This window comes from Rissa tridactyla, chromosome 6, assembly GCF_028500815.1.
Source record: "Rissa tridactyla isolate bRisTri1 chromosome 6, bRisTri1.patW.cur.20221130, whole genome shotgun sequence".
Classification (NCBI taxonomy): domain Eukaryota; kingdom Metazoa; phylum Chordata; class Aves; order Charadriiformes; family Laridae; genus Rissa; species Rissa tridactyla.
The window spans coordinates 28,643,330-28,651,771 of record NC_071471.1 but is presented as its reverse complement, the minus strand read 5'-3'; positions in this window follow the sequence as shown (position 1 = coordinate 28,651,771).

Genomic DNA, 8,442 nt, shown 5'->3' with positions numbered 1-8,442 from the left:
GCCCACTCTGATCCATGTCCGAATATATCCTGAACCGGTGCCAGTACTTTTAAATTTGCTCACTTGATTTTTCCTCCATAAATTTGGTTGGTTGTTTTTTGAAACTTCTGGCACCTGCAGCATCCTGCAGCAAGGAGTTTTTGCAGGTTTACTCTGCATTTCACGGGAAAGTACAACATCTACTTTCTATTGAACCCTATGACTTGCCGTTTCATTTGATGTCCCCACGGTTCTGGGGAAAAAGGGCAAACTGGTGGGACCACCTGCATTTAGCTCTGGTTTACATTGTCTCGAAAAACTTTAAAATGACTTTGCTTTTTATCCGCAGGCTGTTTTTTCTTCTCTCTCTCCCATTTACTCCCCCATCCATCCAGGAGAAACAACCCTGCTGAACCTTAGCTCCAAGCGCTGTTTTTCAGGCAGCGCCCAGATGTCTTTGCCCAGATGTCAGGAGGATCTAAGACGGCTGCAAATCTTCCCTGGGATTAGTCAGGATTGTGTCCAACCCAGTCTGCAGTGAGGGGCAGACGTTGTGTTTGACCATGGTAGCAGCTGAAGCAGCCAAAGATCACAGCTTGCAGGGCTGCAGAGCACAGCAGCACAAAGAAACCTTAACCCTTCATCAGCTGCTCATAGTGCAGGACAAAGTTTTGTCCATTCGGTACAAAGTTTTAAAAAAGGTTGTTGGAGAAGACGTCCTCCAAATGACTCTTATTGCCTAAAAGGCAACAGGATAGTGAATAGCACCAAAACCAGAGTTTTTTCCCTGCATACCCAAGCTGAAACCTCCATTTCCAGGAGGAAAGCTCAGATTTCCTTTTTGAAATTAAAATTTGTGGTTGATGGAGGCAGCGTCAGTTAGAGGGACTGACTGGACTTATTTGATACTGACTACACAGAGGGATTATATTGTGAAAATTAGATTTAAAATGGGCTGTGTGAATTATTCCTTCTCAAATGTTGGGGGCCAGAAACCTCTCTGTGTTTGGTCAGTAGACATGACCTGGAATTCCTAATCTGCTGGAGATAAACCAAGCTAATAATCAACCCTTTTCTTGCAGTCATTCAAACATTCGTGTTTCCTCACTGGCTGTAAAAAAGCTGTGGTTTTGGGAGCAGTTTCACCCTACTCTTCACATGATGGATTTCATCTGGCTCCTGTTAAAATATGCTTATATGTAACACACTGAAGTTGCATGGGGCTGGAGGCTGCCTGAACTCCTGGCTTCTCCTCCAAACCGCCCTCTGGTGAGGGCTCTGGAAGGGATCTCGTCTCCTCCCCGGCTTATCGGTTTTTACCTGTTGCCTTTGTTTTTTCTCCTCTCCTGAATCAGCAAACCCACATGGCCTAAGACTGTCCCTCAGAATGCCGCAAAACACTGAAATCATTCCCGTCTTTAAACGAGTGGTTTTGGCATGTATAAAGCTGCACCTTGTGTGTCATTACCCACAGCTCGCAGATCACTGGGCTTGTCTGTGCGAGGCAGCAAGCTGCTGAGAAATAAAGGTGGTCCTGCATTTGGCCGCTCATGTGTTGTTTACCAAAGTGATACTGGAAGCTCTGATAGAGATTCCATGGCCCGAAACCCATCCCATGGAGGCCAAGGGATTTGACCCATACGGTAGGATTTATTTTGCTTTCTATTTTCCTATTTTAGGATTGTTCTTTCACTGGACATTCTGTACCAGAAGCCAGATAGTAAACAAAAGTCAGACACAATCAAATTAATGGAAACAATGAGCTCCACAGTACTAGGGAAGTAACGGTGGGAAAAGCAGCGCGTTATTAAACTTACTTCTGCATGCTGTCAAATAGAAGGTAGCTCTATATCATTTGTCTTTCTCAAAATGTATGATACTAATCATGGTGTCAGATGATGGGACAGATGTGGTGGGGAATCTAGGGAAGAGGCTCAACTGTGAAGTGGCAGGTGGAGAGCGTGCCTTGTTGGAAGGACCAACCACAAAGTGTGGCCACTGTCCTCATTGTAACGCAGTAGGGCCAGATGGAGCACAGCAGCTTCTGGTGTTGGAGTCCCAGGGCAGGAGTGGGGGAGCAATGAGAATAAGTGAGACCCGGGCCTGACTGAGAGGGGGAGGGAGGCAGATCCACGTGTGTGTGAATTTCATGCTCAGTGCCTGAGCCGTGAGAGATGTGCGCTGCGGTCCTGACAAGATAAAATTCATCCCTGGTGCCATCCATGGAAGAGTTTTCTAAGTGCAATTAGGAAAACATCTTTCAGCTTCTCCAGGAAATGAGCTCTGTGAAGATCTAACCCTTGGCAGCCAGTCATCCTGTTTCTTCTCGCTGTGTTTCTGATGCCTGCAAGGTCTTGGTCCTAGTCTTCTAGGGACCAGTTATAGCAAGGATCATATTTGAACCCATATCTCACCACATCTCCACCAGGGACTCAGTGATGGGGGGTGTCTGTGCTCAGGTATGAGCTTGATGGCCTAGTTATGGAATGTTTTTCCTGAGATTGGCAAGTGAAGAATCTGATCACTTTCAGGATCACCACTGAAAAATGTTCTTCTTGGGAAGAACATCAGGTGGTTCTTCCTGAAATCAGATGAAGGAAGGAGGGAGCATTGGAATGATATAACAAACAGACAGAAGGAGGAAGAAGAGAGGATGCCTGATGACTAGATCTGAAGTCCTCCGCAGGAACTGCTGTTAAGTCAATACTGAAGACAGAGTTACCGCCATGAAGCCAGAGTTACCACCACTTATGTTGCTCACCCAATGAGGAAATAAGCCATCAAGTTCAAGTACCTGTGGGTCTGGTTTTGGGGCAGCCTTCATGTCAAGGAAAAGCCCAAGCCATAGTCAGCATTTTAGAGATTGCTCAAAGATTCCCATCCCAGGATATGGCTATGTCTCACTTTTTTGTGCCTTGATCACAACCTCTATCCATTTCCTCAGCCCTTATGACATGTCAGATAATAGGTCCTGGGAAGATAAAGTGATCTAGGGTCCCTCCTAGAAAGGCTCTACCACAGACTGCTGCAAGATTTGTAGATCAATCTGTTCAGGGTCAATATAAAGTCTATGAGATGAGGTTTCAGGTCTCTCTTGGGGCTGCTGAACTCAGTCCCTTGCACATATTGCTAGGAATTCCCCTGGGGATCTATTTGACCTAACCTTTTTGGAGTTTACTTGGATATTGGAGCAATTCAAGATACACGGATTACTGTGCCGTATAAAATCTTATGAGACGTCAGAACCAGTGAACAATTGCTCAGCATCCTCGTGGATATGCTAACCTGTACAGCCATCCCCCAACAAATAGCTGTCTCTGGAAAGTGAGAGGAACAGTAGGACGGAATTTATAAGTACTGATATTCAATATGCTTCAGTCCCCTTTAAGACACTGAAAACAGAGGCAGGTATTTCTGAAGCACTCAGTAGCTGCGACTGTGACATACATGGCTGGATTTTCCAGTGGGCAGCAGGGTCAAACATTTAAAGGAGTCTTTAAATGTGGCCAGTTATTCTAGTGTCTATGTGGGAATGAAACTCTTGAAAATCCTTTGCTAAGTGCAAAATCCATCAGCGCTGGAAGCAGAGCTTGTGCATGCGCGTGTGCAAGGCAGAGGAGGAGGGAAGGAGCTTCTCCCCTGGACTTTCTAACACACCCTTTATTGTTAGGACCGAGAGAGCACATTGGCAACCCAAAGCCATTATTTCAATGCCTAGAGGGAGTTTAAAACCCCAGTTATCTGCCTGGAGACCAGAGGCTGGAGGTGTTCCTCTCACAGCTGTGTCTCTCTTTTCTGCTCATGAAAAGTCTTCCTTATCCTGCTGTACACAGAGGCTTGGCTGCTGGGTGATTTGGGAGCACTCCGGTGAGCCCACACCCTGTGTTGTTGACAAAAGTGGTGCGAATGAAGCCTAAGGCAGAAGCGGGTGGAGGGATGGTCTCCATGGGGAGAGCTTGGATGAGGAACAACACATCTCCATAAAGAACAGAAAGGGAAACCGAGCCCTACGTGAACCATGACCACTGAGGCAGAAAAGGGAAGGAATAGGAGAAAGAGGGAAAGGACATGCCGTGCTTTCCTCTCCTAGAGAGACTCTAATGTGAGGGAGAGGACAGGGCAGGAGAGAGGAGACCTCTGAAGACACTCCCTATATAAATGAGATGAGCTCCAAAGGCTGGAGTCACCCACTGGTGTCTCCTGTCCCAGGGCTGGGACTGCAGCCCTGCCCATGTCTCCCCATTCCTCAGGGAGTTTCCATCAAGGATTAGGTTGTCCTTCCCCTTCTTCCCTCCTCTTCCTCCATGGTTTTGTCCTCCAGGGCAGAGACTGACAGGGTGTATGTGAGCCATGAGGGGCTCTGCTCACACTACTTCGCTCAGGGGCAGAGGCATCCCTGCCCCATCCCCTTCCCGTGCAGAGATGGGGCTGGAGCCAGGGGGTGGCCTGGTGGGAATCTTCAGGGTGTTTGCCGTTGGTTTCTCCCCCTTGCCGGAGCCCGGCTGTGCACAGAGTCCTGCCCGTGGGTCCAGCATCTCGGTGGGGGGCAGACCTGGGGGTCACTGTGTCAGCTCCGGGCAGGGTTCGATGTGCAGCTTGGATGCCGGCTATTAAACAGAAGGGGACAGTGAGAGTTTGGTGAGGCACCGGTGACGGGCAGGTGGGCAGACACTGTTTTTAAGAGAGCTGCAGCCCCAGAGCTCTGCAGGGAAACACCTCGCAGATCCTGTACTCAAACCTGACCCACGCTCACCGCACCAGGTCCCAAAACTCTCCCGTGCTCCTGGACTGTGAATCACAGCAGCAACAGTTTTCTCTGAGCCTCAGCTCTTTCCCTCCCTGCCTTTTTATAGCAGATCAAACATCCTGTTACCAAACTGGGTATTTCTGACCCATTGCTTTCCTTTTATCCCCCCTCGATGGGTCGCCTAGAGGGTCTTTCATCACTCTCCGATAAGAAGGTTGGTGAATAGGAGCGAGGGGCACAGAGGTCTGAAGCGGATGTTTCTTGTGAAGTGAGTCACAAGAGGGGCTGGATTTCAGCCAGGAGAGGCTGCAGGGTGAAGCGCACGTACGACGGCCCCTCTCACTTCGGCTGAGGTGAGCCGCGGTTTCTGAGAAGCAGCTGCCAGAGCACAGACACAATGCAAACCCTTTCCACCACGGGACCTTTCTTCCTTTGCTTTTCTCTGGTACTGTGGAAAGGGATAAATATTCGCCCCGCTCTCCCTTCCCTTCCTGCGCGGTTGCTGTTAGTGGCGCAGACCTTGTGCTTCACGGGCGTTTTATCACCTTTTCATCAGGGCACGGGAAAGTTCAGGCTCACGCTGGGGAAACACACGCTTGGATGAGGATGACGCCGGCGGGACGTGGCAGGGCATCAAACAGCCCTGGGGCTGCCTGGGGACGAGGGCTATTCATTGGAACTACTGACATGCCGAGAAAAGGTGTGTCTAATCCACTGCCCAGCTCCTCTGCCTATACACGCCTGCGTGAAGCTGGTATGCAGCGACGGCACTGTGTGTTCTCGGTGGCTGCTTTCAGGGAACCCGAGTGAGTTGTCACGCATGTTTTCACCGATAAGGATCTTACTGCGCGCCACGGTGTTAAGGAGGAGCGGGGCTGTGACTCCTCGCTCTTGATCTAAGGCACTTACTCAGAGCCTCGGTTTTCCCAGCTGTAAAATGGGGTTAGTGATACATCGTTGAGATTATGTGTTTCTCAAGTGTGAGATTTCATAGGCAGCCGTAAAACAAAATTTATTGTACTGAAGAGAGGTTGCAGGGTACTTTGAGAGCCTGAAAAGACTGTCTTGAAATGCTTACCTTATTATTTATTGCATTGGAGTGATTGTAAAAACTGTTTTAAAGGAGCAAAATATGCAAGCATCGTACTTGTGTGTATAGCATACACACACACACACAGGGTTTTTATTTACCAATCCTTGAAGCTCCTATCTACTAGAAAACACCTTTGCTTTCCTATTTTCTTTTAATCCTATATGTTGCCTGCTTGCAAAGTCACAGGTTGCTCCGAAGTCTTACTGTTTTCCTTGGGGTTACCAAGCTAACTCCAAGCTAAATCCTAGGGTTTTGGACTGTATGGGCATGGCTGGAGTGGTACACACACTGCCTTGTAATTCATGTGTGTACACATCTCATGTCCAAGGAGCACTGATCTGGAGATGAAGACACTTAGAGGCCATGGGTGGTGGTGTATGAGCAGGAAAATGGAGGCGGTACAACGAGGAAGGAGGAGTGGGGAGGGTTGGGCAGATAAGCCCACGGAGTCTTCCACAGTAGCAGAAGAGCTCTTTGGGAAACCCTTCCCAAAACTCTCCATCACCTCTGGCTCCCGAGCCGTGCCCATTGGACAAGCCCCTGGCCCTGAACACAACAGTCGCACCACTGCCTGCTTGCTTGCTTGCAGTTACATCCATATTTCATGCATTAATGTGCAGCATCACCACTTCCCTCTTGCTCAGGGCCCTCTGCTACACTATGTATTAGACACTGCGGAAGTAAAGGGAGGACACAACCCTTTCCTGCTCACAGGACTGCGACCTCATTGGGGTGTTGCTGCAAGAATGGTTTTGTAGGTAGACAGGTGAAAAGCAGCTATGATCCTCCCAAAAGTGACAGTACTTTCTGTCACTCCATAATATGATGGCTTGCCTTTAAAGGAGAGCCCAGACCACCTTGTGTTAATGAGTAATAAGAACAATCGACCCTCAGTGTGTTCATCTCTTAGCTAGGAGTGTGTGTAGACGAGGTGATAAGGCTGTTACCTCAGCAAAGTTATGCTGCATTGATACTGTGCAGTTGAAGAGCCCTACAAGGCCCAGCTCTGATAATTAAGTGTAGGATACCCTAATGCTTTTGTTAGTGTCAAAGTACTATAAACGTTAGGTCAGCCAAGAGAAAAGAGACAGTAAGCATGTATAGTACAGCCTACAAATCCATTTGAAAGCTACACTGAGTCATGTCAGCCAGGTTTTAGGCTATACATCTCGGGAGACTATTTTGGGAGAGCTGTTTTCCGAAGCTGAGGGGACATCTGTCATGCTAAGCTAGGAAGGCAGAGTATGATGAGAAACTGCTACAGACTTTGCTTCACGAAGCTGCTGACTTGTTTTAAATAAAGACTATTAAATATGTATCTTGCCAGTTTCTACTGAATAAGAATATTGTATTCTTTCTAATAACTCCAGCAGTTACTATGGGACTGTTTGGAGACATGGGCCCAATGAAGGACCAGATATTGGATTGGCCTGTCCGTCAGGTGAAAATCACAAACCATCTTCATTGTGTTGCACGCTCTGGAGCCATCTTACACCAGGGAAAACTGGAGGATCCTGACCTGCTCTGCCACCAAGGCCAGGACGCTCGTGAGCCCTGAGCTAGATGCAAATGGCTAGTGTGAAGCCACTTCCCATCCCCCCGTGACTCACGGCCAGGGAAGTACCGGCATCCTGCTCTAGGAAGGGTCATTCTCCTGCCCTTCCCTGCAGGCAGGGTGAACACAAGGAGGCGGATGGACTTGGGACAGCAACACGAATTGCTGGGCATGTGGAAAATAAACAAGGCTTTGTCAGGACTTCCATGACAGCTATGGAGAGATGGAGCGAAGCACAGGCAGCACTGGCACCTCAACATGCTGCTTTCGTCCCTTAGTGGATTTTGCTCCTTGGGCTGGCATGCATGGACATCTGATGTGCTAAGCTGGAAGAGCAGAGTATGATGTGCCCACTACAAAAGCTTAGAAACACCACTCTGGCTATTGCGGTGGTCCTGCTGTTCCCCTGGGAGTTTTTTGCTTTCCACCTCCGTCACGCTTGTATTGGGCACACTTTCACCATGCATCAGATGAGGAAAAATGGCCCCCTTCTCCCCAGCTGGGCTTATCCTCTCTGAAGGAGGCTTGTGATTGAGTGCAGGACAGAATGAGAAGGCAGGGCGATCCATATGGCTATACTACATTTCCCGGCTAATCCAGGCCCTGCTACTGTCAAACTGTTCTTAATTCTGTTTGTGGGAAGGCACTCTCAGATTTTCCAGGCCTTTTCTGAGCTCACCATGCCACTTTTTCTGAGTTACTAGTAATAACAACTGGCTAGGATACCTTGTTTTGAAAACTGGTGCAGCCACAGGTTGGTTAATACAGTGCAAGACAAGTATAGGAAGATGATGCATATTGTCAGTACGTGTGTCACATCAATGCAATCTATATATATGTGGCTAATGAAAGTCATTATCCTTTGTGGGACCTGTGTGGCCAGTGCCACGTCCCTGTGGATGGCCACTGGGATACTAGAAAACTCAGCCAAAAGCATCGTACCCACATAAACATATCAGGACACACATCTGGCAGAAAGGAAGAAGAAAAGTTCCTCAACTGTCATCTTCTAAAAATGGAATTAGAAAACAGAGCAGAAAAGCTAAATGAGCAGAGTCCTGCATACCC